At 41.6% G+C, this 21,417-nt stretch overlaps 16 non-coding genes across 16 annotated transcripts; all 16 read right to left on the reverse strand.

Moving 5' to 3' along the window:
- Positions 1-1,697: 1,697 nt before the first annotated feature.
- Positions 1,698-1,769, reverse strand: TRNAP-UGG (transfer RNA proline (anticodon UGG)). The gene has a single exon. It is a non-coding gene; the product is annotated as a tRNA-Pro (tRNA).
- A 1,970-nt stretch (positions 1,770-3,739) lies between these two features.
- TRNAV-CAC (transfer RNA valine (anticodon CAC)) lies at positions 3,740-3,812 on the reverse strand. Its single transcript has one exon. It is a non-coding gene; the product is annotated as a tRNA-Val (tRNA).
- A 272-nt stretch (positions 3,813-4,084) lies between these two features.
- TRNAP-UGG (transfer RNA proline (anticodon UGG)) lies at positions 4,085-4,156 on the reverse strand. Its single transcript has one exon. It is a non-coding gene; the product is annotated as a tRNA-Pro (tRNA).
- Positions 4,157-6,126: 1,970 nt separating this feature from the next.
- Positions 6,127-6,199, reverse strand: TRNAV-CAC (transfer RNA valine (anticodon CAC)). The gene has a single exon. It is a non-coding gene; the product is annotated as a tRNA-Val (tRNA).
- Positions 6,200-6,471: 272 nt separating this feature from the next.
- On the reverse strand, positions 6,472-6,543 carry TRNAP-UGG (transfer RNA proline (anticodon UGG)). The gene has a single exon. It is a non-coding gene; the product is annotated as a tRNA-Pro (tRNA).
- A 2,315-nt stretch (positions 6,544-8,858) lies between these two features.
- On the reverse strand, positions 8,859-8,930 carry TRNAP-UGG (transfer RNA proline (anticodon UGG)). Its single transcript has one exon. It is a non-coding gene; the product is annotated as a tRNA-Pro (tRNA).
- Positions 8,931-10,900: 1,970 nt separating this feature from the next.
- On the reverse strand, positions 10,901-10,973 carry TRNAV-CAC (transfer RNA valine (anticodon CAC)). Its single transcript has one exon. It is a non-coding gene; the product is annotated as a tRNA-Val (tRNA).
- A 272-nt stretch (positions 10,974-11,245) lies between these two features.
- Positions 11,246-11,317, reverse strand: TRNAP-UGG (transfer RNA proline (anticodon UGG)). The gene has a single exon. It is a non-coding gene; the product is annotated as a tRNA-Pro (tRNA).
- A 1,970-nt stretch (positions 11,318-13,287) lies between these two features.
- Positions 13,288-13,360, reverse strand: TRNAV-CAC (transfer RNA valine (anticodon CAC)). Its single transcript has one exon. It is a non-coding gene; the product is annotated as a tRNA-Val (tRNA).
- Positions 13,361-13,632: 272 nt separating this feature from the next.
- On the reverse strand, positions 13,633-13,704 carry TRNAP-UGG (transfer RNA proline (anticodon UGG)). Its single transcript has one exon. It is a non-coding gene; the product is annotated as a tRNA-Pro (tRNA).
- Positions 13,705-15,674: 1,970 nt separating this feature from the next.
- On the reverse strand, positions 15,675-15,747 carry TRNAV-CAC (transfer RNA valine (anticodon CAC)). The gene has a single exon. It is a non-coding gene; the product is annotated as a tRNA-Val (tRNA).
- A 272-nt stretch (positions 15,748-16,019) lies between these two features.
- Positions 16,020-16,091, reverse strand: TRNAP-UGG (transfer RNA proline (anticodon UGG)). Its single transcript has one exon. It is a non-coding gene; the product is annotated as a tRNA-Pro (tRNA).
- A 1,970-nt stretch (positions 16,092-18,061) lies between these two features.
- TRNAV-CAC (transfer RNA valine (anticodon CAC)) lies at positions 18,062-18,134 on the reverse strand. The gene has a single exon. It is a non-coding gene; the product is annotated as a tRNA-Val (tRNA).
- Positions 18,135-18,406: 272 nt separating this feature from the next.
- TRNAP-UGG (transfer RNA proline (anticodon UGG)) lies at positions 18,407-18,478 on the reverse strand. Its single transcript has one exon. It is a non-coding gene; the product is annotated as a tRNA-Pro (tRNA).
- Positions 18,479-20,448: 1,970 nt separating this feature from the next.
- On the reverse strand, positions 20,449-20,521 carry TRNAV-CAC (transfer RNA valine (anticodon CAC)). The gene has a single exon. It is a non-coding gene; the product is annotated as a tRNA-Val (tRNA).
- Positions 20,522-20,793: 272 nt separating this feature from the next.
- On the reverse strand, positions 20,794-20,865 carry TRNAP-UGG (transfer RNA proline (anticodon UGG)). Its single transcript has one exon. It is a non-coding gene; the product is annotated as a tRNA-Pro (tRNA).
- Positions 20,866-21,417: the final 552 nt, after the last annotated feature.

The raw sequence follows: 21,417 nt of genomic DNA on the forward strand, positions 1-21,417 counted from the left end.
CTTGTAAAAGTGGCCAGGGTCAGAGGAAAAGCTGCCAACACTTCTTAGCGTTCTCTATAGATGCAGCCATTTTCTGTGACTGTAATTTCGGCCTTTTCTCAGAAGTCTCTATTCTGCCTATGCAAATTAACAAAAGCAGTGCTTATTCCTCACTTGCTCAAATGTCCTTCCTGTCCAGAAAGCTCTGATTAAGCATGCTTATTTTCTTTTTCTGGGATATTTTAAATTGTTTCGCTGTCCAGTCTGTGGCAGTAGAAAGCTGCTTATGATGCCAGGTTTTGATGAATCCCCAAGGTACAAGTACAGAGGAATATATCAGTCTCTAGGATATGGAACTTTTAGCTAACACATCACAATATGTGATGCTTGCCAAGAAAACACTACATTCTGGAGCGCTGATGATCAGAACATTCTGCTCCTGAAGGATAGAAAAGACAGCTTGATTGAAATAAAGTCTGTTTATATTGACGCTCTCTCTCTCCCTATATATACATACATGCATACACACACACACACAGGTATGTCATGCATTTCTTCAGATTTGTTTCAACCATTTACCATTTATTGGAGAATCCCTACTTTTCAAGTGACTGCAAATGAAGTCATCTCTGGCACTTTTTGTGCAAAGTAAGAGACACACATGACACCTTATTATAAATGTCATCGGTTTCTTTGTTACTGTGTACTTTCAAAGCATGGGGCTTTCACACGTCAGGTAAACCTGATTACCACTACACAACAAAAGCAGATGCAGCTTTCTTATCTATGTCGTGATAGAACAGTTGTGAATTGAGTAGAAGAAGGGCCCTGATGTGATACTTATTACATGCAGCCTGTAAGATAGTCAAACATGCAGGCTAGGAAGGAAGATGCAAATATCAATGTATTAGAAAAACACCTAAAGGCGAGTGATATGCTTTCATTCAAGCATGGCTAGGAAAAATCGCCATACTGTTGCAAACATTCTTACACCACCAACTGGAAATAAATGATTCTGACATTAAACGTAAAGGTGACAATGCATTTGTATCATCACCTTGAGAAGGATCATCTTGGAATTGAGCCGAGGGCCTCTGCACTCAAAGCCAGAAACACTCCACTAAAATAAGATTCCTGTTGGTGCCAACAATTCTCCATGTTAATGCTTGTTCTAGGTGAGCAGTGAACCGATTGCAGGGCTCTTTTGAAAGCAAGGTCTGAGAACCAACAGATACATCCACACGCCGATTACTTTAGTGTTTTGAGAGAATTCCCTTTCTTGGAACGAGATTGCATGAAATAATCTTCAGGGCTTGGACAATTCCATGGCAAAACGGCACCTATCAACATTGTAGCCAACACAATATAACAACTGTTTCTGCCCGGTTTCGAACCGGGGACCTTTCGCGTGTGAGGCAAACGTGATAACCACTACACTACAGAAACAGATACCTACAGTTGATTTTTCTGTAATGAAACTGCTCCGAACTGGCTATTCCATGGGCCTCTGGCTTTAGATTTCTTTCATGCAACCTGCCCGACATCCCTAGCTGAACGCTCGTACATGCCATGCAAGACCAGATGTTTGGTATTAGCTCAGACTGGGCAGGGCTGAAGCATGAGACTCTAGCAAAGAATTATCCACTACTGCAAAGAAAAAATTGATGTTGGTTTTGAAACGCAAACTTCAAAACAACTTGAAAAGAGTACCAAGAAAAGGGCTCGTCCGGGATTTGAACCCGGGACCTCTCGCACCCAAAGCGAGAATCATACCCCTAGACCAACGAGCCCTCAAAATCCTCTTACCTCTCAAAAGCTAATACCGGCTCTAATCCCGCAATGAAGATCATGCTGGTATCTTTATGATGCTTGGTCTGTGAAAACGCATGAAAGTCAGTCTCAACTTACCCTTTCTCAAACGATAGCACTATCATTTACAAGTGTCTCCTTTTATTCCGTCCCAGCTTTGGACACGTCTTACAGGAAGTCAGCCCTTATTTATATATTTCTGCAGTGGCTGAAGCTTAATGAGAAAGAGTAACAAGTTGTTCATAACAACATAAGAAACACATTGTGCATTTTCTCTCAAATACTCCTTCACTTTGTGCCAAAAGAAATACCAAGGTGAATACCTAGGCCACAGATTCAAGCTAAAGATCTTCCTGCTGAATGCAAGGCGCAATAAAAACTGCATATCGCTGGACTAAAGCATTCCTTGCATAGCCTCTAACATCATAACATAACTGAGCTGCTAGCAGCAAGCTAACCAATACCTTTCTGAAATGAGAATGACATGTGCTTATCTGCTCAATCAGTGCTCAATCAGGCGAGATTTAGAAAAGGTGGAAAGGGTCCAAGTGGATGCCCCTTCCTTTTTAGGGTGGGTCCTGCTGACTATCATAGGATTGCTTGTAAAAGTGGTCAGGGTCAGAGGAAAAGCTGCCAACACTTCTTAGCGTTCTCTATAGATGCAGCCATTTTCTGTGACTGTAATTTCGGCCTTTTCCCAGAAGTCTCTATTCTGCCTATGCAAATTAACAAAAGCAGTGCTTATTCCTCACTTGCTCAAATGTCCTTCCTGTCCAGAAAGCTCTGATTAAGCATGCTTATTTTCTTTTTCTGGGATATTTTAAATTGTTTCGCTGTCCAGTCTGTGGCAGTAGAAAGCTGCTTATGATGCCAGGTTTTGATGAATCCCCAAGGTACAAGTACAGAGGAATATATCAGTCTCTAGGATATGGAACTTTTAGCTAACACATCACAATATGTGATGCTTGCCAAGAAAACACTACATTCTGGAGCGCTGATGATCAGAACATTCTGCTCCTGAAGGATAGAAAAGACAGCTTGATTGAAATAAAGTCTGTTTATATTGACGCTCTCTCTCTCCCTATATATACATACATGCGTACACACACACACACAGGTATGTCATGCATTTCTTCAGATTTGTTTAAACCATTTACCATTTATTGGAGAATCCCTACTTTTCAAGTGACTGCAAATGAAGCCATCTCTGGCACTTTTTGTGCAAAGTAAGAGACACACATGACACCTTTTTATAAAAGTCATCGGTTTCTTTGTTACTGTGTACTTTCAAAGCATGGGGCTTTCACACGTCAGGTAAACCTGATTACCACTACACAACAAAAGCAGATGCAGCTTTCTTATCTATGTCGTGATAGAACAGTTGTGAATTGAGTAGAAGAAGGGCCCTGATGTGATACTTATTACATGCAGCCTGTAAGATAGTCAAACATGCAGGCTAAGAAGGAAGATGCAAATATCAATGTATTAGAAAAACACCTAAAGGCGAGTGATATGCTTTCATTCATGCATGGCTAGGAAAAATCGCCATACTGTTGCAAACATTCTTACACCACCAACTGGAAATAAATGATTCTGACATTAAACGTAAAGGTGACAATGCATTTGTATCATCACCTTGAGAAGGATCATCTTGGAATTGAGCCGAGGGCCTCTGCACTCAAAGCCAGAAACACTCCACTAAAATAAGATTCCTGTTGGTGCCAACAATTCTCCATGTTAATGCTTGTTCTAGGTGAGCAGTGAACCGATTGCAGGGCTCTTTTGAAAGCAAGGTCTGAGAACCAACAGATACATCCACACGCCGATTACTTTAGTGTTTTGAGAGAATTCCCTTTCTTGGAACGAGATTGCATGAAATAATCTTCAGGGCTTAGACAATTCCATGGCAAAACGGCACCTATCAACATTGTAGCCAACACAATATAACAACTGTTTCTGCCCGGTTTCGAACCAGGGACCTTTCGCGTGTGAGGCGAACGTGATAACCACTACACTACAGAAACAGATACCTACAGTTGATTTTTCTGTAATGAAACTGCTCCGAACTGGCTATTCCATGGGCCTCTGGCTTTAGATTTCTTTCATGCAACCTGCCCGACATCCCTAGCTGAACGCTCGTACATGCCATGCAAGACCAGATGTTTGGTATTAGCTCAGACTGGGCAGGGCTGAAGCATGAGACTCTAGCAAAGAATTATCCACTACTGCAAAGAAAAAATTGATGTTGGTTTTGAAACGCAAACTTCAAAACAACTTGAAAAGAGTACCAAGAAAAGGGCTCGTCCGGGATTTGAACCCGGGACCTCTCGCACCCAAAGCGAGAATCATACCCCTAGACCAACGAGCCCTCAAAATCCTCTTACCTCTCAAAAGCTAATACCGGCTCTAAGCCCGCAATGAAGATCATGCTGGTATCTTTATGATGCTTGGTCTGTGAAAACGCATGAAAGTCAGTCTCAACTTACCCTTTCTCAAACGATAGCACTATCATTTACAAGTGTCTCCTTTTATTCCGTCCCAGCTTTGGACACGTCTTACAGGAAGTCAGCCCTTATTTATATATTTCTGCAGTGGCTGAAGCTTAATGAGAAAGAGTAACAAGTTGTTCATAACAACATAAGAAACACATTGTGCATTTTCTCTCAAATACTCCTTCACTTTGTGCCAAAAGAAATACCAAGGTGAATACCTAGGCCACAGATTCAAGCTAAAGATCTTCCTGCTGAATGCAAGGCGCAATAAAAACTGCATATCGCTGGACTAAAGCATTCCTTGCATAGCCTCTAACATCATAACATAACTGAGCTGCTAGCAGCAAGCTAACCAATACCTTTCTGAAATGAGAATGACATGTGCTTATCTGCTCAATCAGTGCTCAATCAGGCGAGATTTAGAAAAGGTGGAAAGGGTCCAAGTGGATGCCCCTTCCTTTTTAGGGTGGGTCCTGCTGACTATCATAGGATTGCTTGTAAAAGTGGTCAGGGTCAGAGGAAAAGCTGCCAACACTTCTTAGCGTTCTCTATAGATGCAGCCATTTTCTGTGACTGTAATTTCGGCCTTTTCCCAGAAGTCTCTATTCTGCCTATGCAAATTAACAAAAGCAGTGCTTATTCCTCACTTGCTCAAATGTCCTTCCTGTCCAGAAAGCTCTGATTAAGCATGCTTATTTTCTTTTTCTGGGATATTTTAAATTGTTTCGCTGTCCAGTCTGTGGCAGTAGAAAGCTGCTTATGATGCCAGGTTTTGATGAATCCCCAAGGTACAAGTACAGAGGAATATATCAGTCTCTAGGATATGGAACTTTTAGCTAACACATCACAATATGTGATGCTTGCCAAGAAAACACTACATTCTGGAGCGCTGATGATCAGAACATTCTGCTCCTGAAGGATAGAAAAGACAGCTTGATTGAAATAAAGTCTGTTTATATTGACGCTCTCTCTCTCCCTATATATACATACATGCGTACACACACACACACAGGTATGTCATGCATTTCTTCAGATTTGTTTAAACCATTTACCATTTATTGGAGAATCCCTACTTTTCAAGTGACTGCAAATGAAGCCATCTCTGGCACTTTTTGTGCAAAGTAAGAGACACACATGACACCTTTTTATAAAAGTCATCGGTTTCTTTGTTACTGTGTACTTTCAAAGCATGGGGCTTTCACACGTCAGGTAAACCTGATTACCACTACACAACAAAAGCAGATGCAGCTTTCTTATCTATGTCGTGATAGAACAGTTGTGAATTGAGTAGAAGAAGGGCCCTGATGTGATACTTATTACATGCAGCCTGTAAGATAGTCAAACATGCAGGCTAAGAAGGAAGATGCAAATATCAATGTATTAGAAAAACACCTAAAGGCGAGTGATATGCTTTCATTCATGCATGGCTAGGAAAAATCGCCATACTGTTGCAAACATTCTTACACCACCAACTGGAAATAAATGATTCTGACATTAAACGTAAAGGTGACAATGCATTTGTATCATCACTTTGAGAAGGATCATCTTGGAATTGAGCCGAGGGCCTCTGCACTCAAAGCCAGAAACACTCCACTAAAATAAGATTCCTGTTGGTGCCAACAATTCTCCATGTTAATGCTTGTTCCTGGTGAGCAGTGAACCGATTGCAGGGCTCTTTTGAAAGCAAGGTCTGAGAACCAACAGATACATCCACACGCCGATTACTTTAGTGTTTTGAGAGAATTCCCTTTCTTGGAACGAGATTGCATGAAATAATCTTCAGGGCTTGGACAATTCCATGGCAAAACGGCACCTATCAACATTGTAGCCAACACAATATAACAACTGTTTCTGCCCGGTTTCGAACCGGGGACCTTTCGCGTGTGAGGCGAACGTGATAACCACTACACTACAGAAACAGATACCTACAGTTGATTTTTCTGTAATGAAACTGCTCCGAACTGGCTATTCCATGGGCCTCTGGCTTTAGATTTCTTTCATGCAACCTGCCCGACATCCCTAGCTGAACGCTCGTACATGCCATGCAAGACCAGATGTTTGGTATTAGCTCAGACTGGGCAGGGCTGAAGCATGAGACTCTAGCAAAGAATTATCCACTACTGCAAAGAAAAAATTGATGTTGGTTTTGAAACGCAAACTTCAAAACAACTTGAAAAGAGTACCAAGAAAAGGGCTCGTCCGGGATTTGAACCCGGGACCTCTCGCACCCAAAGCGAGAATCATACCCCTAGACCAACGAGCCCTCAAAATCCTCTTACCTCTCAAAAGCTAATACCGGCTCTAAGCCCGCAATGAAGATCATGCTGGTATCTTTATGATGCTTGGTCTGTGAATACGCATGAAAGTCAGTCTCAACTTACCCTTTCTCAAACGATAGCACTATCATTTACAAGTGTCTCCTTTTATTCCGTCCCAGCTTTGGACACGTCTTACAGGAAGTCAGCCCTTATTTATATATTTCTGCAGTGGCTGAAGCTTAATGAGAAAGAGTAACAAGTTGTTCATAACAACATAAGAAACACATTGTGCATTTTCTCTCAAATACTCCTTCACTTTGTGCCAAAAGAAATACCAAGGTGAATACCTAGGCCACAGATTCAAGCTAAAGATCTTCCTGGTGAAGGCAAGGCGCAATAAAAACTGCATATCGCTGGACTAAAGCATTCCTTGCATAGCCTCTAACATCATAACATAACTGAGCTGCTAGCAGCAAGCTAACCAATACCTTTCTGAAATGAGAATGACATGTGCTTATCTGCTCAATCAGTGCTCAATCAGGCGAGATTTAGAAAAGGTGGAAAGGGTCCAAGTGGATGCCCCTTCCTTTTTAGGGTGGGTCCTGCTGACTATCATAGGATTGCTTGTAAAAGTGGCCAGGGTCAGAGGAAAAGCTGCCAACACTTCTTAGCGTTCTCTATAGATGCAGCCATTTTCTGTGACTGTAATTTCGGCCTTTTCTCAGAAGTCTCTATTCTGCCTATGCAAATTAACAAAAGCAGTGCTTATTCCTCACTTGCTCAAATGTCCTTCCTGTCCAGAAAGCTCTGATTAAGCATGCTTATTTTCTTTTTCTGGGATATTTTAAATTGTTTCGCTGTCCAGTCTGTGGCAGTAGAACGCTGCTTATGATGCCAGGTTTTGATGAATCCCCAAGGTACAAGTACAGAGGAATATATCAGTCTCTAGGATATGGAACTTTTAGCTAACACATCACAATATGTGATGCTTGCCAAGAAAACACTACATTCTGGAGCGCTGATGATCAGAACATTCTGCTCCTGAAGGATAGAAAAGACAGCTTGATTGAAATAAAGTCTGTTTATATTGACGCTCTCTCTCTCCCTATATATACATACATGCATACACACACACACACAGGTATGTCATGCATTTCTTCAGATTTGTTTCAACCATTTACCATTTATTGGAGAATCCCTACTTTTCAAGTGACTGCAAATGAAGTCATCTCTGGCACTTTTTGTGCAAAGTAAGAGACACACATGACACCTTATTATAAATGTCATCGGTTTCTTTGTTACTGTGTACTTTCAAAGCATGGGGCTTTCACACGTCAGGTAAACCTGATTACCACTACACAACAAAAGCAGATGCAGCTTTCTTATCTATGTCGTGATAGAACAGTTGTGAATTGAGTAGAAGAAGGGCCCTGATGTGATACTTATTACATGCAGCCTGTAAGATAGTCAAACATGCAGGCTAGGAAGGAAGATGCAAATATCAATGTATTAGAAAAACACCTAAAGGCGAGTGATATGCTTTCATTCATGCATGGCTAGGAAAAATCGCCATACTGTTGCAAACATTCTTACACCACCAACTGGAAATAAATGATTCTGACATTAAACGTAAAGGTGACAATGCATTTGTATCATCACCTTGAGAAGGATCATCTTGGAATTGAGCCGAGGGCCTCTGCACTCAAAGCCAGAAACACTCCACTAAAATAAGATTCCTGTTGGTGCCAACAATTCTCCATGTTAATGCTTGTTCTAGGTGAGCAGTGAACCGATTGCAGGGCTCTTTTGAAAGCAAGGTCTGAGAACCAACAGATACATCCACACGCCGATTACTTTAGTGTTTTGAGAGAATTCCCTTTCTTGGAACGAGATTGCATGAAATAATCTTCAGGGCTTGGACAATTCCATGGCAAAACGGCACCTATCAACATTGTAGCCAACACAATATAACAACTGTTTCTGCCCGGTTTCGAACCGGGGACCTTTCGCGTGTGAGGCAAACGTGATAACCACTACACTACAGAAACAGATACCTACAGTTGATTTTTCTGTAATGAAACTGCTCCGAACTGGCTATTCCATGGGCCTCTGGCTTTAGATTTCTTTCATGCAACCTGCCCGACATCCCTAGCTGAACGCTCGTACATGCCATGCAAGACCAGATGTTTGGTATTAGCTCAGACTGGGCAGGGCTGAAGCATGAGACTCTAGCAAAGAATTATCCACTACTGCAAAGAAAAAATTGATGTTGGTTTTGAAACGCAAACTTCAAAACAACTTGAAAAGAGTACCAAGAAAAGGGCTCGTCCGGGATTTGAACCCGGGACCTCTCGCACCCAAAGCGAGAATCATACCCCTAGACCAACGAGCCCTCAAAATCCTCTTACCTCTCAAAAGCTAATACCGGCTCTAATCCCGCAATGAAGATCATGCTGGTATCTTTATGATGCTTGGTCTGTGAAAACGCATGAAAGTCAGTCTCAACTTACCCTTTCTCAAACGATAGCACTATCATTTACAAGTGTCTCCTTTTATTCCGTCCCAGCTTTGGACACGTCTTACAGGAAGTCAGCCCTTATTTATATATTTCTGCAGTGGCTGAAGCTTAATGAGAAAGAGTAACAAGTTGTTCATAACAACATAAGAAACACATTGTGCATTTTCTCTCAAATACTCCTTCACTTTGTGCCAAAAGAAATACCAAGGTGAATACCTAGGCCACAGATTCAAGCTAAAGATCTTCCTGCTGAATGCAAGGCGCAATAAAAACTGCATATCGCTGGACTAAAGCATTCCTTGCATAGCCTCTAACATCATAACATAACTGAGCTGCTAGCAGCAAGCTAACCAATACCTTTCTGAAATGAGAATGACATGTGCTTATCTGCTCAATCAGTGCTCAATCAGGCGAGATTTAGAAAAGGTGGAAAGGGTCCAAGTGGATGCCCCTTCCTTTTTAGGGTGGGTCCTGCTGACTATCATAGGATTGCTTGTAAAAGTGGTCAGGGTCAGAGGAAAAGCTGCCAACACTTCTTAGCGTTCTCTATAGATGCAGCCATTTTCTGTGACTGTAATTTCGGCCTTTTCCCAGAAGTCTCTATTCTGCCTATGCAAATTAACAAAAGCAGTGCTTATTCCTCACTTGCTCAAAGGTCCTTCCTGTCCAGAAAGCTCTGATTAAGCATGCTTATTTTCTTTTTCTGGGATATTTTAAATTGTTTCGCTGTCCAGTCTGTGGCAGTAGAAAGCTGCTTATGATGCCAGGTTTTGATGAATCCCCAAGGTACAAGTACAGAGGAATATATCAGTCTCTAGGATATGGAACTTTTAGCTAACACATCACAATATGTGATGCTTGCCAAGAAAACACTACATTCTGGAGCGCTGATGATCAGAACATTCTGCTCCTGAAGGATAGAAAAGACAGCTTGATTGAAATAAAGTCTGTTTATATTGACGCTCTCTCTCTCCCTATATATACATACATGCGTACACACACACACACAGGTATGTCATGCATTTCTTCAGATTTGTTTCAACCATTTACCATTTATTGGAGAATCCCTACTTTTCAAGTGACTGCAAATGAAGTCATCTCTGGCACTTTTTGTGCAAAGTAAGAGACGCACATGACACCTTTTTATAAAAGTCATCGGTTTCTTTGTTACTGTGTACTTTCAAAGCATGGGGCTTTCACACGTCAGGTAAACCTGATTACCACTACACAACAAAAGCAGATGCAGCTTTCTTATCTATGTCGTGATAGAACAGTTGTGAATTGAGTAGAAGAAGGGCCCTGATGTGATACTTATTACATGCAGCCTGTAAGATAGTCAAACATGCAGGCTAGGAAGGAAGATGCAAATATCAATGTATTAGAAAAACACCTAAAGGCGAGTGATATGCTTTCATTCATGCATGGCTAGGAAAAATCGCCATACTGTTGCAAACATTCTTACACCACCAACTGGAAATAAATGATTCTGACATTAAACGTAAAGGTGACAATGCATTTGTATCATCACCTTGAGAAGGATCATCTTGGAATTGAGCCGAGGGCCTCTGCACTCAAAGCCAGAAACACTCCACTAAAATAAGATTCCTGTTGGTGCCAACAATTCTCCATGTTAATGCTTGTTCTAGGTGAGCAGTGAACCGATTGCAGGGCTCTTTTGAAAGCAAGGTCTGAGAACCAACAGATACATCCACACGCCGATTACTTTAGTGTTTTGAGAGAATTCCCTTTCTTGGAACGAGATTGCATGAAATAATCTTCAGGGCTTGGACAATTCCATGGCAAAACGGCACCTATCAACATTGTAGCCAACACAATATAACAACTGTTTCTGCCCGGTTTCGAACCGGGGACCTTTCGCGTGTGAGGCGAACGTGATAACCACTACACTACAGAAACAGATACCTACAGTTGATTTTTCTGTAATGAAACTGCTCCGAACTGGCTATTCCATGGGCCTCTGGCTTTAGATTTCTTTCATGCAACCTGCCCGACATCCCTAGCTGAACGCTCGTACATGCCATGCAAGACCAGATGTTTGGTATTAGCTCAGACTGGGCAGGGCTGAAGCATGAGACTCTAGCAAAGAATTATCCACTACTGCAAAGAAAAAATTGATGTTGGTTTTGAAACGCAAACTTCAAAACAACTTGAAAAGAGTACCAAGAAAAGGGCTCGTCCGGGATTTGAACCCGGGACCTCTCGCACCCAAAGCGAGAATCATACCCCTAGACCAACGAGCCCTCAAAATCCTCTTACCTCTCAAAAGCTAATACTGGCTCTAAGCCCGCAATGAAGATCATGCTGGTATCTTTATGATGCTTGGTCTGTGAATACGCATGAAAGTCAGTCTCAACTTACCCTTTCTCAAACGATAGCACTATCATTTACAAGTGTCTCCTTTTATTCCGTCCCAGCTTTGGACACGTCTTACAGGAAGTCAGCCCTTATTTATATATTTCTGCAGTGGCTGAAGCTTAATGAGAAAGAGTAACAAGTTGTTCATAACAACATAAGAAACACATTGTGCATTTTCTCTCAAATACTCCTTCACTTTGTGCCAAAAAAAATACCAAGGTGAATACCTAGGCCACAGATTCAAGCTAAAGATCTTCCTGCTGAATGCAAGGCGCAATAAAAACTGCATATCGCTGGACTAAAGCATTCCTTGCATAGCCTCTAACATCATAACATAACTGAGCTGCTAGCAGCAAGCTAACCAATACCTTTCTGAAATGAGAATGACATGTGCTTATCTGCTCAATCAGTGCTCAATCAGGCGAGATTTAGAAAAGGTGGAAAGGGTCCAAGTGGATGCCCCTTCCTTTTTAGGGTGGGTCCTGCTGACTATCATAGGATTGCTTGTAAAAGTGGTCAGGGTCAGAGGAAAAGCTGCCAACACTTCTTAGCGTTCTCTATAGATGCAGCCATTTTCTGTGACTGTAATTTCGGCCTTTTCCCAGAAGTCTCTATTCTGCCTATGCAAATTAACAAAAGCAGTGCTTATTCCTCACTTGCTCAAAGGTCCTTCCTGTCCAGAAAGCTCTGATTAAGCATGCTTATTTTCTTTTTCTGGGATATTTTAAATTGTTTCGCTGTCCAGTCTGTGGCAGTAGAAAGCTGCTTATGATGCCAGGTTTTGATGAATCCCCAAGGTACAAGTACAGAGGAATATATCAGTCTCTAGGATATGGAACTTTTAGCTAACACATCACAATATGTGATGCTTGCCAAGAAAACACTACATTCTGGAGCGCTGATGATCAGAACATTCTGCTCCTGAAGGATAGAAAAGACAGCTTGATTGAAATAAAGTCTGTTTATATTGACGCTCTCTCTCTCCCTATATATACATACATGCGTACACACACACACACAGGTATGTCATGCATTTCTTCAGATTTGTTTCAACCATTTACCATTTATTGGAGAATCCCTACTTTTCAAGTGACTGCAAATGAAGTCATCTCTGGCACTTTTTGTGCAAAGTAAGAGACGCACATGACACCTTTTTATAAAAGTCATCGGTTTCTTTGTTACTGTGTACTTTCAAAGCATGGGGCTTTCACACGTCAGGTAAACCTGATTACCACTACACAACAAAAGCAGATGCAGCTTTCTTATCTATGTCGTGATAGAACAGTTGTGAATTGAGTAGAAGAAGGGCCCTGATGTGATACTTATTACATGCAGCCTGTAAGATAGTCAAACATGCAGGCTAGGAAGGAAGATGCAAATATCAATGTATTAGAAAAACACCTAAAGGCGAGTGATATGCTTTCATTCATGCATGGCTAGGAAAAATCGCCATACTGTTGCAAACATTCTTACACCACCAACTGGAAATAAATGATTCTGACATTAAACGTAAAGGTGACAATGCATTTGTATCATCACCTTGAGAAGGATCATCTTGGAATTGAGCCGAGGGCCTCTGCACTCAAAGCCAGAAACACTCCACTAAAATAAGATTCCTGTTGGTGCCAACAATTCTCCATGTTAATGCTTGTTCTAGGTGAGCAGTGAACCGATTGCAGGGCTCTTTTGAAAGCAAGGTCTGAGAACCAACAGATACATCCACACGCCGATTACTTTAGTGTTTTGAGAGAATTCCCTTTCTTGGAACGAGATTGCATGAAATAATCTTCAGGGCTTGGACAATTCCATGGCAAAACGGCACCTATCAACATTGTAGCCAACACAATATAACAACTGTTTCTGCCCGGTTTCGAACCGGGGACCTTTCGCGTGTGAGGCGAACGTGATAACCACTACACTACAGAAACAGATACCTACAGTTGATTTTTCTGTAATGAAACTGCTCCGAACTGGCTATTCCATGGGCCTCTGGCTTTAGATTTCTTTCATGCAACCTGCCCGACATCCCTAGCTGAACGCTCGTACATGCCATGCAAGACCAGATGTTTGGTATTAGCTCAGACTGGGCAGGGCTGAAGCATGAGACTCTAGCAAAGAATTATCCACTACTGCAAAGAAAAAATTGATGTTGGTTTTGAAACGCAAACTTCAAAACAACTTGAAAAGAGTACCAAGAAAAGGGCTCGTCCGGGATTTGAACCCGGGACCTCTCGCACCCAAAGCGAGAATCATACCCCTAGACCAACGAGCCCTCAAAATCCTCTTACCTCTCAAAAGCTAATACTGGCTCTAAGCCCGCAATGAAGATCATGCTGGTATCTTTATGATGCTTGGTCTGTGAATACGCATGAAAGTCAGTCTCAACTTACCCTTTCTCAAACGATAGCACTATCATTTACAAGTGTCTCCTTTTATTCCGTCCCAGCTTTGGACACGTCTTACAGGAAGTCAGCCCTTATTTATATATTTCTTCAGTGGCTGAAGCTTAATGAGAAAGAGTAACAAGTTGTTCATAACAACATAAGAAACACATTGTGCATTTTCTCTTAAATACTCCTTCACTTTGTGCCAAAAGAAATACCAAGGTGAATACCTAGGCCACAGATTCAAGCTAAAGATCTTCCTGCTGAATGCAAGGCGCAATAAAAACTGCATATCGCTGGACTAAAGCATTCCTTGCATAGCCTCTAACATCATAACATAACTGAGCTGCTAGCAGCAAGCTAACCAATACCTTTCTGAAATGAGAATGACATGTGCTTATCTGCTCAATCAGTGCTCGATCAGGCGAGATTTAGAAAAGGTGGAAAGGGTCCAAGTGGATGCCCCTTCCTTTTTAGGGTGGGTCCTGCTGACTATCATAGGATTGCTTGTAAAAGTGGCCAGGGTCAGAGGAAAAGCTGCCAACACTTCTTAGCGTTCTCTATAGATGCAGCCATTTTCTGTGACTGTAATTTCGGCCTTTTCCCAGAAGTCTCTATTCTGCCTATGCAAATTAACAAAAGCAGTGCTTATTCCTCACTTGCTCAAATGTCCTTCCTGTCCAGAAAGCTCTGATTAAGCATGCTTATTTTCTTTTTCTGGGATATTTTAAATTGTTTCGCTGTCCAGTCTGTGGCAGTAGAAAGCTGCTTATGATGCCAGGTTTTGATGAATCCCCAAGGTACAAGTACAGAGGAATATATCAGTCTCTAGGATATGGAACTTTTAGCTAACACATCACAATATGTGATGCTTGCCAAGAAAACACTACATTCTGGAGCGCTGATGATCAGAACATTCTGCTCCTGAAGGATAGAAAAGACAGCTTGATTGAAATAAAGTCTGTTTATATTGACGCTCTCTCTCTCCCTATATATACATACATGCGTACACACACACACACAGGTATGTCATGCATTTCTTCAGATTTGTTTAAACCATTTACCATTTATTGGAGAATCCCTACTTTTCAAGTGACTGCAAATGAAGCCATCTCTGGCACTTTTTGTGCAAAGTAAGAGACACACATGACACCTTTTTATAAAAGTCATCGGTTTCTTTGTTACTGTGTACTTTCAAAGCATGGGGCTTTCACACGTCAGGTAAACCTGATTACCACTACACAACAAAAGCAGATGCAGCTTTCTTATCTATGTCGTGATAGAACAGTTGTGAATTGAGTAGAAGAAGGGCCCTGATGTGATACTTATTACATGCAGCCTGTAAGATAGTCAAACATGCAGGCTAAGAAGGAAGATGCAAATATCAATGTATTAGAAAAACACCTAAAGGCGAGTGATATGCTTTCATTCATGCATGGCTAGGAAAAATCGCCATACTGTTGCAAACATTCTTACACCACCAACTGGAAATAAATGATTCTGACATTAAACGTAAAGGTGACAATGCATTTGTATCATCACCTTGAGAAGGATCATCTTGGAATTGAGCCGAGGGCCTCTGCACTCAAAGCCAGAAACACTCCACTAAAATAAGATTCCTGTTGGTGCCAACAATTCTCCATGTTAATGCTTGTTCTAGGTGAGCAGTGAACCGATTGCAGGGCTCTTTTGAAAGCAAGGTCTGAGAACCAACAGATACATCCACACGCCGATTACTTTAGTGTTTTGAGAGAATTCCCTTTCTTGGAACGAGATTGCATGAAATAATCTTCAGGGCTTGGACAATTCCATGGCAAAACGGAACCTATCAACATTGTAGCCAACACAATATAACAACTGTTTCTGCCCGGTTTCGAACCGGGGACCTTTCGCGTGTGAGGCGAACGTGATAACCACTACACTACAGAAACAGATACCTACAGTTGATTTTTCTGTAATGAAACTGCTCCGAACTGGCTATTCCATGGGCCTCTGGCTTTAGATTTCTTTCATGCAACCTGCCCGACATCCCTAGCTGAACGCTCGTACATGCCATGCAAGACCAGATGTTTGGTATTAGCTCAGACTGGGCAGGGCTGAAGCATGAGACTCTAGCAAAGAATTATCCACTACTGCAAAGAAAAAATTGATGTTGGTTTTGAAACGCAAACTTCAAAACAACTTGAAAAGAGTACCAAGAAAAGGGCTCGTCCGGGATTTGAACCCGGGACCTCTCGCACCCAAAGCGAGAATCATACCCCTAGACCAACGAGCCCTCAAAATCCTCTTACCTCTCAAAAGCTAATACCGGCTCTAAGCCCGCAATGAAGATCATGCTGGTATCTTTATGATGCTTGGTCTGTGAATACGCATGAAAGTCAGTCTCAACTTACCCTTTCTCAAACGATAGCACTATCATTTACAAGTGTCTCCTTTTATTCCGTCCCAGCTTTGGACACGTCTTACAGGAAGTCAGCCCTTATTTATATATTTCTTCAGTGGCTGAAGCTTAATGAGAAAGAGTAACAAGTTGTTCATAACAACATAAGAAACACATTGTGCATTTTCTCTTAAATACTCCTTCACTTTGTGCCAAAAGAAATACCAAGGTGAATACCTAGGCCACAGATTCAAGCTAAAGATCTTCCTGCTGAATGCAAGGCGCAATAAAAACTGCATATCGCTGGACTAAAGCATTCCTTGCATAGCCTCTAACATCATAACATAACTGAGCTGCTAGCAGCAAGCTAACCAATACCTTTCTGAAATGAGAATGACATGTGCTTATCTGCTCAATCAGTGCTCAATCAGGCGAGATTTAGAAAAGGTGGAAAGGGTCCAAGTGGATGCCCCTTCCTTTTTAGGGTGGGTCCTGCTGACTATCATAGGATTGCTTGTAAAAGTGGTCAGGGTCAGAGGAAAAGCTGCCAACACTTCTTAGCGTTCTCTATAGATGCAGCCATTTTCTGTGACTGTAATTTCGGCCTTTTCCCAGAAGTCTCTATTCTGCCTATGCAAATTAACAAAAGCAGTGCTTATTCCTCACTTGCTCAAAGGTCCTTCCTGTCCAGAAAGCTCTGATTAAGCATGCTTATTTTCTTTTTCTGGGATATTTTAAATTGTTTCGCTGTCCAGTCTGTGGCAGTAGAAAGCTGCTTATGATGCCAGGTTTTGATGAATCCCCAAGGTACAAGTACAGAGGAATATATCAGTCTCTAGGATATGGAACTTTTAGCTAACACATCACAATATGTGATGCTTGCCAAGAAAACACTACATTCTGGAGCGCTGATGATCAGAACATTCTGCTCCTGAAGGATAGAAAAGACAGCTTGATTGAAATAAAGTCTGTTTATATTGACGCTCTCTCTCTCCCTATATATACATACATGCGTACACACACACACACAGGTATGTCATGCATTTCTTCAGATTTGTTTCAACCATTTACCATTTATTGGAGAATCCCTACTTTTCAAGTGACTGCAAATGAAGTCATCTCTGGCACTTTTTGTGCAAAGTAAGAGACGCACATGACACCTTTTTATAAAAGTCATCGGTTTCTTTGTTACTGTGTACTTTCAAAGCATGGGGCTTTCACACGTCAGGTAAACCTGATTACCACTACACAACAAAAGCAGATGCAGCTTTCTTATCTATGTCGTGATAGAACAGTTGTGAATTGAGTAGAAGAAGGGCCCTGATGTGATACTTATTACATGCAGCCTGTAAGATAGTCAAACATGCAGGCTAGGAAGGAAGATGCAAATATCAATGTATTAGAAAAACACCTAAAGGCGAGTGATATGCTTTCATTCATGCATGGCTAGGAAAAATCGCCATACTGTTGCAAACATTCTTACACCACCAACTGGAAATAAATGATTCTGACATTAAACGTAAAGGTGACAATGCATTTGTATCATCACCTTGAGAAGGATCATCTTGGAATTGAGCCGAGGGCCTCTGCACTCAAAGCCAGAAACACTCCACTAAAATAAGATTCCTGTTGGTGCCAACAATTCTCCATGTTAATGCTTGTTCTAGGTGAGCAGTGAACCGATTGCAGGGCTCTTTTGAAAGCAAGGTCTGAGAACCAACAGATACATCCACACGCCGATTACTTTAGTGTTTTGAGAGAATTCCCTTTCTTGGAACGAGATTGCATGAAATAATCTTCAGGGCTTGGACAATTCCATGGCAAAACGGCACCTATCAACATTGTAGCCAACACAATATAACAACTGTTTCTGCCCGGTTTCGAACCGGGGACCTTTCGCGTGTGAGGCGAACGTGATAACCACTACACTACAGAAACAGATACCTACAGTTGATTTTTCTGTAATGAAACTGCTCCGAACTGGCTATTCCATGGGCCTCTGGCTTTAGATTTCTTTCATGCAACCTGCCCGACATCCCTAGCTGAACGCTCGTACATGCCATGCAAGACCAGATGTTTGGTATTAGCTCAGACTGGGCAGGGCTGAAGCATGAGACTCTAGCAAAGAATTATCCACTACTGCAAAGAAAAAATTGATGTTGGTTTTGAAACGCAAACTTCAAAACAACTTGAAAAGAGTACCAAGAAAAGGGCTCGTCCGGGATTTGAACCCGGGACCTCTCGCACCCAAAGCGAGAATCATACCCCTAGACCAACGAGCCCTCAAAATCCTCTTACCTCTCAAAAGCTAATACCGGCTCTAAGCCCGCAATGAAGATCATGCTGGTATCTTTATGATGCTTGGTCTGTGAATACGCATGAAAGTCAGTCTCAACTTACCCTTTCTCAAACGATAGCACTATCATTTACAAGTGTCTCCTTTTATTCCGTCCCAGCTTTGGACACGTCTTACAGGAAGTCAGCCCTTATTTATATATTTCTTCAGTGGCTGAAGCTTAATGAGAAAGAGTAACAAGTTGTTCATAACAACATAAGAAACACATTGTGCATTTTCTCTTAAATACTCCTTCACTTTGTGCCAAAAGAAATACCAAGGTGAATACCTAGGCCACAGATTCAAGCTAAAGATCTTCCTGCTGAATGCAAGGCGCAATAAAAAATGCATATCGCTGGACTAAAGCATTCCTTGCATAGCCTCTAACATCATAACATAACTGAGCTGCTAGCAGCAAGCTAACCAATACCTTTCTGAAATGAGAATGACATGTGCTTATCTGCTCAATCAGTGCTCAATCAGGCGAGATTTAGAAAAGGTGGAAAGGGTCCAAGTGGATGCCCCTTCCTTTTTAGGGTGGGTCCTGCTGACTATCATAGGATTGCTTGTAAAAGTGGTCAGGGTCAGAGGAAAAGCTGCCAACACTTCTTAGCGTTCTCTATAGATGCAGCCATTTTCTGTGACTGTAATTTCGGCCTTTTCCCAGAAGTCTCTATTCTGCCTATGCAAATTAACAAAAGCAGTGCTTATTCCTCACTTGCTCAAATGTCCTTCCTGTCCAGAAAGCTCTGATTAAGCATGCTTATTTTCTTTTTCTGGGATATTTTAAATTGTTTCGCTGTCCAGTCTGTGGCAGTAGAAAGCTGCTTATGATGCCAGGTTTTGATGAATCCCCAAGGTACAAGTACAGAGGAATATATCAGTCTCTAGGATATGGAACTTTTAGCTAACACATCACAATATGTGATGCTTGCCAAGAAAACACTACATTCTGGAGCGCTGATGATCAGAACATTCTGCTCCTGAAGGATAGAAAAGACAGCTTGATTGAAATAAAGTCTGTTTATATTGACGCTCTCTCTCTCCCTATATATACATACATGCGTACACACACACACACAGGTATGTCATGCATTTCTTCAGATTTGTTTAAACCATTTACCATTTATTGGAGAATCCCTACTTTTCAAGTGACTGCAAATGAAGCCATCTCTGGCACTTTTTGTGCAAAGTAAGAGACACACATGACACCTTTTTATAAAAGTCATCGGTTTCTTTGTTACTGTGTACTTTCAAAGCATGGGGCTTTCACACGTCAGGTAAACCTGATTACCACTACACAACAAAAGCAGATGCAGCTTTCTTATCTATGTCGTGATAGAACAGTTGTGAATTGAGTAGAAGAAGGGCCCTGATGTGATACTTATTACATGCAGCCTGTAAGATAGTCAAACATGCAGGCTAAGAAGGAAGATGCAAATATCAATGTATTAGAAAAACACCTAAAGGCGAGTGATATGCTTTCATTCATGCATGGCTAGGAAAAATCGCCATACTGTTGCAAACATTCTTACACCACCAACTGGAAATAAATGATTCTGACATTAAACGTAAAGGTGACAATGCATTTGTATCATCACCTTGAGAAGGATCATCTTGGAATTGAGCCGAGGGCCTCTGCACTCAAAGCCAGAAACACTCCACTAAAATAAGATTCCTGTTGGTGCCAACAATTCTCCATGTTAATGCTTGTTCTAGGTGAGCAGTGAACCGATTGCAGGGCTCTTTTGAAAGCAAGGTCTGAGAACCAACAGATACATCCACACGCCGATTACTTTAGTGTTTTGAGAGAATTCCCTTTCTTGGAACGAGATTGCATGAAATAATCTTCAGGGCTTGGACAATTCCATGGCAAAACGGCACCTATCAACATTGTAGCCAACACAATATAACAACTGTTTCTGCCCGGTTTCGAACCAGGGACCTTTCGCGTGTGAGGCGAACGTGATAACCACTACACTACAGAAACAGATACCTACAGTTGATTTTTCTGTAATGAAACTGCTCCGAACTGGCTATTCCATGGGCCTCTGGCTTTAGATTTCTTTCATGCAACCTGCCCGACATCCCTAGCTGAACGCTCGTACATGCCATGCAAGACCAGATGTTTGGTATTAGCTCAGACTGGGCAGGGCTGAAGCATGAGACTCTAGCAAAGAATTATCCACTACTGCAAAGAAAAAATTGATGTTGGTTTTGAAACGCAAACTTCAAAACAACTTGAAAAGAGTACCAAGAAAAGGGCTCGTCCGGGATTTGAACCCGGGACCTCTCGCACCCAAAGCGAGAATCATACCCCTAGACCAACGAGCCCTCAAAATCCTCTTACCTCTCAAAAGCTAATACCGGCTCTAAGCCCGCAATGAAGATCATGCTGGTATCTTTATGATGCTTGGTCTGTGAAAACGCATGAAAGTCAGTCTCAACTTACCCTTTCTCAAACGATAGCACTATCATTTACAAGTGTCTCCTTTTATTCCGTCCCAGCTTTGGACACGTCTTACAGGAAGTCAGCCCTTATTTATATATTTCTGCAGTGGCAGAAGCTTAATGAGAAAGAGTAACAAGTTGTTCATAACAACATAAGAAACACATTGTGCATTTTCTCTCAAATACTCCTTCACTTTGTGCCAAAAGAAATACCAAGGTGAATACCTAGGCCACAGATTCAAGCTAAAGATCTTCCTGCTGAATGCAAGGCGCAATAAAAACTGCATATCGCTGGACTAAAGCATTCCTTGCATAGCCTCTAACATCATAACATAACTGAGCTGCTAGCAGCAAGCTAACCAATACCTTTCTGAAATGAGAATGACATGTGCTTATCTGCTCAATCAGTGCTCAATCAGGCGAGATTTAGAAAAG

Source organism: Triturus cristatus, chromosome 8 (assembly GCF_964204655.1).
Source record: "Triturus cristatus chromosome 8, aTriCri1.1, whole genome shotgun sequence".
Lineage (NCBI taxonomy): Eukaryota > Metazoa > Chordata > Amphibia > Caudata > Salamandridae > Triturus > Triturus cristatus.